At 46.2% G+C, this 9,924-nt stretch overlaps 1 non-coding gene across 1 annotated transcript; it reads right to left on the reverse strand.

The window, feature by feature from the left end:
* Positions 1-650: 650 nt before the first annotated feature.
* LOC118610308 lies at positions 651-769 on the reverse strand. The gene has a single exon (XR_004953860.1). It is a non-coding gene; the product is annotated as a 5S ribosomal RNA (ribosomal RNA).
* Between the last annotated feature and the right edge of the window lie 9,155 nt (positions 770-9,924).

Consider the following 9,924-nt stretch of genomic DNA (forward strand, 5'->3'; position numbering starts at 1 on the left):
TCCCTTTCCTGCAATGTCTTCGGACATCGTCAAATCTGTCCTGAATGTAGGGGTGGGGGCATGGGATGGGAAGAAGGAAAGCAACCCTTTGCCAAGAACCACTGAGCTTCAACCAAGAGTATCAGCCACTGTTGTATTTGCCAATAATTCGAGCTATGAAATCTTCCCCACCTGCTCAAACTCATCCGAATTTGGTTTTTATAAATGATAAATGAAACTGATGGGTAACTTGCCCACGGTCACGGCATAGTCGCCGAGAGTGGCGAGCGTGCGCGTAAGTGAAACAGAAGAATTCTTATGTGTGGACGAGTGCAAAAGAAGAACCAGGACGCTAAGAGCTTCGAAAGTAAATTTTCCAGATTGCTGGCCCACGAAACATTAAGCGAGGTGTGCTCCCAAAGAAACGTACTCCGAGTTCAGCGATTGCTGGGAAATGATTGGCTAAATGAGCAAAACTGCTTTGTTTTATAAATAGGATGTTTTAGAGATAGTAGACTTTCATACTCCCCACCAATTTCTCAAATTTCTTTGACTAATTTTTTTGGGGGGCCAGAGGGGAGTAAGGCAACCCTTGGTTGACCTCACAGATTGCAAGGACCTTGTCAGTTTACAATCTCTTTTTAAAATTATTACTTAAAAAATTATTTTTATGCCTATAGCACCTGGTCTTCCTAGGTGGTCTCCCATCCAAGTACTAATCAGGCCCGACCCTGCTTAGCTTCCAAGATCAGATGGGATTGGGCTTGTTCAGGGTAGCATGGCCAAAGACTTCTTGGATCAATTTTTTAAGGACTCCAGTAAATATCATTCACGACTAACATTCTGCAGAACTGAATATGGTAAAGGTCATGCCCAAGGTCGGGCAGACAGAGTGAGGGGTGAAGAACAAAGCATTCTCTGTACACGGAGAGGCAGGAAGAAACTTGACCATGTTGAAGCTTGTAGGACCCTTTGCTGAGTAGGGTAATCTGCATTTAGAAATAAGTGGGGACTTGTGCCAGACCCTCCACTCCATAACAGGGCGTCGGGACATCTTCCACCCGAGGCCACCTGAGAGAGTTAACGAGAAGGAAAACGTGACCAGCCGGGGCTGTGAGCATCTCTGCCAGGTGAGCACAGCAGGCGGAGTGACCGGTGAGGATCCAGCGAGGCAGACCACCACTGAAAAGGTGAGGGTTTCCATGAAATTGGTGGCAATAAAGATGGTTGAAATAGAGTGATTTGAGAAATATTAATGTAAAAGTTTGCACCTGGCTAATCTTCCACTTCATGTTGCCATTTTTAACTGCTTTGCCGGGCCATTTTAATTTCAAAAAACCATATATTATTATTTTTTTTTTTTTTCACAGCGGTGAGCCAAATTCCATGAGAAAGTAATAGACATGAGCATTGTGGCTTGCTCAGAATCTGGCTTCACTAGAAGAAGAAATTTCTTTAAGGAATGTTCCTGGAAGCCAATTCTACAAGCTCTATAATAGACTCCATTTTTATCTATAAAACATAAAAATACCAATATAGCCTATTTGGATGTTTCGGTACATAGGTACCATGTCTGCATTGAACCTGTATGTAGTTTTCTTAGTAACTTTGCAAGCGGAAAGCCCCAAGTTGTCGCCTCCACATGTTGAAACCATTGGGGTCGTAATGGACACCCCTGGGTCGGGTACATTCTGGCTCTTGCTCTCTTTGTTGCCTGCAGGCTGGGAGATAAGGACTTGGCCAACCAGCAAGGGCCCGCCCGAGGGAGCTCGCGGGGTCTCGCTCATGCTTGGCAGCGCTGGAATGCTCTGCGTGATTATGCAAGTTATCACCAATCAGCAGGCGGCCGCTTCTAGGACTTCCAGCAGGCGAGGCCAACATTTGCACCCCGGCTTCCTCCGTGAGCGGGCTGGACCCAGGGCCCAGCAGACAAGAGAGCTGCACACACGATCGCTGCCCGCTGCTCCGGCCCACTTGGACAGCTGCTTCGGGCTGGCGTGGGCATGCTCACCTGGCAGCTCTGTCGGAGCTCGGAGCAAGATGTGCAGATTAGAGTCTGTTTGCTCAACACAAAGTGTGTCCAGTGAAGGAACCGCGGAGAGGCCAGGGAGGGAGAGGCCAAGCCGCGGGTAAATCTAACCATGCCTTTCCTGATAAAGCAGACCGGATGATGTACACGGGAGCGCACAAGGTCAGCCTGAAACAAAACGCAGCAAACGACACACGAAAACCATCTGGATCCTGATGGAACGGCAGTGAGGCCGGCCGTGTTAGCGAAAGAGGAAGAAGACACGCTGCTTCTAGGACTGACCGATGAGCACTCGGCAAGCACATTGCATGTGCCCAACCGTCTGTGGGACACGGGATGGGACACTAGGCACCAACAGCTCCAGGGATTTGCGATTTTCCTGGGCAACGAGACAAACTCACAGGAACGAGGTAGGCCTAAACGGCCTGTGACGTTCGGTGGGACACCGACCTTCACGGCACGTCGTGGTGGCACTCACGGCGGGGTGGGAGTCGGGCGTTCTGACTGGGGGACCGTCTACGAATGAGACCGTCAGGCCTCTCAGCAGATGAGGGTACGCGACACCCCTAGTTTAAAAGGGAGTCCGGATCCCGGGCGCTGGCCGGGTTTAGGGTACAGGCACCGGAACTTCTCAGGGGCTCGTAACGATTTTACTGCACAGCTTCTGCTTCTTCTCACAGGCGGCCTGAGGTGACCTCTGAAGATGGTCCACTATTCCCCGACCCAGAAAACCCCCCAAAATCATGCAAATCAAGAGCTTTGAGCCTCCGCGTTGGCATCAAGAACGCTCATGAAACTGCGCAGGCCATCGAGGGCGCATGTGTCCCAAAAGCCACCAAGTACCCGAAGGACGGCACTTTGCAGAAGCCTTGGTGCCGTTCCATCCTTATGATGGCGGAGTTGGCGCGCGTGTCCGGGACACACTGTGGGGCTGGGCGCAGGGTCACCGGCCCGGAAAGAGGGCTGAACCTTTGCTGCACGAGCCGAGGAATGCAGAGGGGAGCACCGACTCGGGGGTTCGGATGGGGACTCTGGCATGTCGAGCCCCCGGGAGCCCCCGCAGAGCTCACGAGCTCAGGGCGGAGGAACCCCCGCTTAACCCCCACCACAATGCCACGCGGCATCCTCGCTGAGAAGAAGCAGATTGTCCCTACTCCGCAAGAGGAGTGTGCACGCAAGGAAAAGGTATCCGGGAAGAAATGCAAGAAACAAAGGCTTATGGCCTGGGAGTGAATTCGGCATTAATAAATACTAATAAAAGTAAACAAAAATTCACACAGGGAATCACACTAATGCGGTGGTTAAAATGCAGAGTCCTGGACCCCCACTAGAGCAACTGTTTTATGGTCCGAGATGGACCTCAGGAGTCTGCACGTTACGTGAACAGCTCAGGTGTTTCTAAAGCGCTTGGCCCACAGCCTTCCCTTTGAAAAACACTGCTTTAAAGGCGAAAGTGAACGAAGGGAATCTAGACAGAAGTTTTCTTAGATTATTAACCTGCACCTGCTATAGGGACTTCTGCAATCTCCTTGGAACCGCATTTTAAAATCTGTTTATTTGTTTGGTTGTGGGCATTTGTAAATTACATTACATTCTTCAACTGCCCACGGCTTCAGCCCCAGAGCTAACAAGTTCTAGAGGTATTCCTGTTATTTGTTTTGAAAACCACTTATTCCATCCCCTCATCCCAACCTGGACCAGAAATCTCTTTCTACTTGACCATTATGGCCCCCGCCCTTGTCAAGTCCTCTCCAAAACTCCTGAGTGCAACATATCACTCCGGCATCTGGGCTTCCCAGCCTCGATGTTGACCTGTACTGTAGGACTCACCACATTCCATCACGATCATGGACCACGCTATTGAGTCGCTCTAGATACCAAGCATAACTATTACCTAACACGTGTCTGACAGACAGACAGAAAGCCCTAATTTCTAATGACTGAATGTATGAATGTGTGTGTATACGCTGAATGTTGAGAAACAGAGAAATACAGAACAGAGGAAATTCATTCTTGTTCCGCCTTCTTCCTTGAAGCAGTGATTCAAGAACAGCTTGGTACTGAAGACAATCCAGGATCAAGAGATCTCAGTAACCAAACTAAGGTCCTTATGTTGTTGGACAGTCAACCAGGGTCCGGGCACCTCCAGTTCTAATGGTTTGTGGTCTAGTTATTCAAGGTATCCGGTAAAATAGAGCCCTTACATCAAATGCGATACCGTGATCCGTTAGAGCCGAAGTCACCAAGAGAGGTTTGCTTCTGCAGAGGTATAACTAATCCCATCTCACACTAAGACAAACAGCTCCATCTCTCTGCTCCTAGCTTCAGTCGTTGTCGGCCAGGGACCTCCCTGGTTTGAGGAATGACTGCTAGTTATCACCCCCACCTACCCCATGCCTTCAATGGGTCTGCAAGCCATGCCCCTGCCACAAGGCCTGCCTAGATGTCCCTCAAAACACATTTATTTTCATCCGTGGAAGAAATTTACTTTCTCTCAAACAGAGAGCTGTTTCTGGCCAGAGGCTTTTAGTGGATGAGCAAGAGCTGTAAACAACTCTTCATCTCCTTCTGCCTGTAATCTGGAACTTTCAATCACTCGACCTCTGCATTCAAAGACTTCGGCTTGGCAGAAGCAGCGACTTCAAACCATGTTTGCAGTCGGCGAAGAATAAGATTGTTTGTGAGGCTGATGAGAACAGACTTTATTGGCACTGCTTCCCTTGTGTGTCTGAGATCGCATTTCTGTCTCTGGACGGCAAGAAACATACTGTCTCGGAAGCATTGGGGGCCCCTGAGAGAAGACCGTTGAGAGACAAATGGCTGTAATTGTCGCTCTGTGTGTCACAGATATTTCTACCGGAAGCCTGTGGTGGTAGAATTCTGGGGAGAGCATTACTCTGGATGGAAGAAACAGCAAAAACAGATTGCCTGAGAGAAGCCAGTGGTAGCGCCACGGGTCCAGGGGACACCCAGCTCTTGCAGCTGGAAGAGCAAACAGTAATTAAATCAGATAAAATCAGTAATTATCTATCTTTTGTGTGTACTTGTTAATTTCATTTGCATATGTTTTCGCAGTAGAGTCAGCTAAGATACTTTCAGTTGTTCATTGGTTTTTTTCTCTTGCTTTTTAGGGGGCTGGTTCTATTGTTTGCTGTTCTTAGCCAGCAAGTGACATAGGAGAAATTCTCTTGGAGTTCAGGATCCGACAGTGCTCATCTGTCACAGGTTACCGTTCTTTAATTATTTTGTGTTCAAAATTCAATACATATTTGTGGGGTACCTGCTCTGTTAGGTGTCCTCTTCTAGATACTGAGGATTATACAGAAGAACAAGATGCTCATGACCACACTTCCAAAGATATCATATTCTAGTCAGCAGAGACAATACACATATAAATAAATGATTGCTATCATGACTAGGAAGAAATCAATCAATATATGTGATCGTGACTGACTGAGAGGGACCTTGGTCAGTGAAGGCTTTTCTAGAATAGCTGTGCTCTGAAAGAGAAAGAGGCAGTCATGAGATGACCTAAGAAGAAAGATTTACGATCAGAAGAAATCAGAGTAAATTCAAAGTCTATAAGATGGTGATGAACTTGGAAATCTCAAGAAAGAGTCGACACCCAGTATGGTTGGAGCAGAATGCCCTAAAGAGTAAGTGGCATGGGGTGACGCTGAGAGCCAGGCAGGGGCAAGATCAGACAGGCTTTATAGGTTGTGACCAGGGCCTTGGGTCATGTAACAAATACAATGAAAAACCAATGGAGGGTTTTAAGCAGGTAAGTTACAGAATAAAATTTAAATTACCTTCGGATTATTCTCACAACTTGGTGGAAAGTACTATAAAGGGATAGAACAGGAGCACAGGTGGATCACGGAGGACACACCTGTAGTTGTCCCTATTGGAGACACTGGTGGCCTAAATGAGAATGGTGGTGGTGTAGACAGGGAGAAGACGGTGGAGTCAAAATATGTTTGAGGGCATATCTAAGAGGATCTGCTAACGGATTTGATGTTGGATGAGAGAGGAGTCAAAGGTAAATCTTAGCTCGCCACACTTTCAGATTTGGCAAACTTCCTTGGTCATATTTAAGATGCTCAAGGGTGTTTAGGGGTGAATTTGATGATCAGAATTATTCCAGACACACACGGCTTATTGATGTGAAGGAAAGGAGTGGCGTACACAGATGGATAACTCGTGCATGCAGAGTTTACAGGAAATTATATAAATCGAAACGTTGGTGGATGTCAAGAGAGGACATTGATTCTACATATTATTATGGAGATAATGCTTCCGAATGTGCTACTTCTGCACCCATTCACCGAAAACCATGAACTAGTAGGATCTTCTTTACCTTGAATAGTTCATGACTTCACAAACACTGAAAAGAGTGTCACGGAGTCACACAGGACACGCATATATAAGTTAGTTAAGGTATATTCGGTTGCATATTAGAAATTCAAAATACCAGTGGCTTAAACAAGAAACCGTTTCTCCCACATACGATTGTATGGGAGAAAGACGACACGCTGCTTCCTGCCAGGTGACCAGTCTCCTTCTATCCGAGGGTTGCGCTCTCATGCACACAACCCGCAATGATGTGCCATGATGCCCATGTCCAGATCGCAAGAAGGGAATACTTCTTCCCTTTGGGGCATGACCAATGGGTCACATAGATCACGCCCTAATTATCAGAGCTAAGTCACTTGCAGGTACCTCAATGCAACCGACAACAGAGCTAGTGTGTTTATTTGTTTTTACTTCTTCTACTTGAGTCTTCTGCTTAGCGAAAACAAAGCGTTCTCTAGAAAGAATCAAGTGGATGATCGTCGGGTTTAAGCAGGACTACATCGTCGAAGGCAAGACAGTGGAAACTTCCTTTCCTTGGGGCAGAGAAACCAGCCCTGACCACCCTGCTTGTTGTTTATTGAGGTGTGTGCCCCCCTTTCAGAATGGAAGGTCATGCCAGTAAAGAGCTTTTCTGTAATCCCATCCCTTTGGGCAGTGTGTGTTCATAATATGCACTCAATAAAATCTCTTATTAAAAATATGGATAAATAAAGATCGAATATTTTCAGTCTACGGAAGATCAGAATAAGAGTAGAAAGTAGCTGATGGTGTACTTGTTCGTGCATTCTTTCTTTTGTCTTTTTTTCTCTCTTCTCTGTCTCCTCTCTCTTTTCCTCCCCTCCTGCCCCCCAAAATAGAGCTCACTCCTCAGGCTAGATGAAGGAAGGTGAAGAAGAAATACTCCTATGTGTAGAATATCTGGGAGTCAGGGCAATTTATTGTTCTTTAAGGAGAGGTGAAAGGCAATGGTCATAGTATATAGTAGGCATTCAAGATATTAGTTGAATAGTTAAGGGAGCAATATATTATATGAAGGACAGAAGGGCCTCCGTGGCCTCATAGGATAGGGCAGAGATAAGACATCTTCCTCCTCGGCTGGGAATTATCTCTGCTCAGAAGGTACTTCTTCTTCCTTTCCTTGGTTTTAAAGTATCTCTTCATCCGATACTCGCCCTTTTCCTTTCTCCAAGTTAGAGTTCTGTGGAGCCTGAGATTCTCCTGTGTGAGATAAAAGTAGTTGGGCTTCAGACTCTTCCGTCTCATGCACCTGAAGGCAAAGGAAATCCAGGAGAAATAACAGCTTATAATGAAGCACTGTCAAGTCCAAGTTTTGCCTAAAGAGTTTCCATAGAGGAGGATCTTCACAGTAAAGCATCCCTGAGAAGATGCAGCCATCGCTGACCTTGTCCGTGCAGGGGCTGGATGTAGGTACCACAGGAGAATTTCAAGCCTGGTGCTCGAATGCCAATCAACAGCTATGGATCGGGCCAGGTCACAGTCCCGCCACTTTTCATCAGTACATGTCTTGCCTCCGGTCTTGGTGGATGATGAGTTGGTATCGAGAACATCTAAATCTCTTAGAAACCACATGTCAGATCCTTGACTCTCTACAATGGCAGACAGGTGGAGATGACTCGTATTGAAATAGGGTTAAACCCTAATCTAAGTTCTCAAACTTAAGGGTCATCACGGTCTTCTGGTTCACTCTGGCCATAGCACATGTACTCATCTGGTACACAACGCTTGGTAATTCAGAATCTTCCAGCCACCGCACGGAGCTGACAGGAAGGCCCGTGTCCCTGCTCCCTCCCTGGCGACATACACATACTCACTTGCTGGCTATAATGTGGCATGTCGAAGAGCCGTGAGATTTATACACAGGGTTCCCAAAGTGCCAATCAACTGCAGTGCCACACAGGTGACTGGACACGTGGATCTGATCGTAGACATGGGCAATGGATGAGCATCCCTCTCCCCCTTGACATTCACTCCTTAAATGTTTGCTTTCGTCTTCTTCATAGTGGACACTGTGCTAAACGTCATGAATAAACACATTTCTGCTTTCAAAGAATACAAAGCCGAATGGGCAGAGAGGACCACAGAAATGGGCATTTCCAGTGGCTGATCAAGTAAATAATAGAAGAAATTCAGATGTCCCACAGACTCGGTAACAACATTCTCTAGGACCCGTGTCTGAATAGCTTTGTCTAGCTCACAGTACAAATGAAATCGAGGCAATGTCATGAAAAGGAAGCAGAACTAACCAAGCATCTTTGTGCCAGACTTTACGTATATTCAGAAAACAAATCTGCGCTCAGGAAAAGTTCGTGGTCTATTTTATTTCTCCAGCCCTGGTGAGTCAAGGCTCGTCACAGCGTTCTCAGACGTGCTGGCTGCCTGCCTTCGGATCCAGCGTCTTCACTGGCTCCCCTCTCCGCTTGCCCTAAGCATCTGGTGGTCTCCAGGAGCTGCTTTCTCCTCCCCTTTCTTATCACTTTCTACTGGAACAATTTCTCTAGAACACACATTAAACACTAAACGATAAACGGCACACTGCTCGTCCTTTGAATAAGAAAGCCGCTCTCTTGCTCCAATCCAGGGACTGACTAGCCAACAGACGGGTAGGTGAGGGCCAAGTGTGGCCCATTATCACAACGGCAGTGTCTTAAACGGACAGTTGAGTCCTCTGCACAATGCTGAGATAGATGTCTTATTTAGTGAGCATTTGAGTTCTTCGCTCCGCTTTTTGTGAACTGTTATCAGATGATTCTGTTTATCTGGAGATGCGAGAAGTGAATTTCAGCTACTGGGAAGACTTGCCCCATGCCTGAATCTGCTTCCATACCCCAGATGCCATAGACGACATTAATACACTGGCTCTTCCTTTTCCCCTCCCTTTTAAAGGCAAGGTGCAGGCTCCCTACCTGTGCAGTTCTTTGTCATTATTATTGTGATTATTACTAACAATGGGTTAGCATTGTAGAGAGCCTTTCTTAACAGCTTGAAGCACTTCTCTTTAATATTAACTCAATTACTCTCCCAAGTTGTTATTTTTTATTGAAAATATGTAGTGGAGGGGATAGAAGATGCATAAATAAGGTTCCTTGAACTTTTGAAATTCCATTATTTACAACACTATCCATTCTTCCCTCTGCATTGCCAATTTTCTATTTCAATCAGATTCTATTCATTTCTTTACACATCACATTTCAAGAACTGTTAACATAAAATGTAAGTATGGAAATAAATATCCCTATCAGCTCAATTGTACCTATTTTCTTGCCACTTCCGCATAAGTGGGGATTATCTTCTTTGTACTTAATAGTTTCAATTTCAGAAACGATCTCCTGTGATGATGCTTTCTGTGGCTTCACTGTACATCGAAAATGATCGTTTTCACGTACTCTTGTTAAGGCTTCGGGTATCCAACAGAGATCTAATTAAGAATGTTTTCACCTTGATCCTGACCTTCGGTACTCATGTTTTCCCTGGTTTTCGTAAGGTTCTCCGGCGCCGCGATTTTATTCCTCCGCGACCTGACCCCAGTCGAACCTCACTCTCCT

The sequence above is a fragment of the Rousettus aegyptiacus genome, unplaced genomic scaffold, assembly GCF_014176215.1.
Source record: "Rousettus aegyptiacus isolate mRouAeg1 unplaced genomic scaffold, mRouAeg1.p scaffold_m13_p_12, whole genome shotgun sequence".
In the NCBI taxonomy this organism is placed as follows: Eukaryota; Metazoa; Chordata; class Mammalia; order Chiroptera; family Pteropodidae; genus Rousettus; species Rousettus aegyptiacus.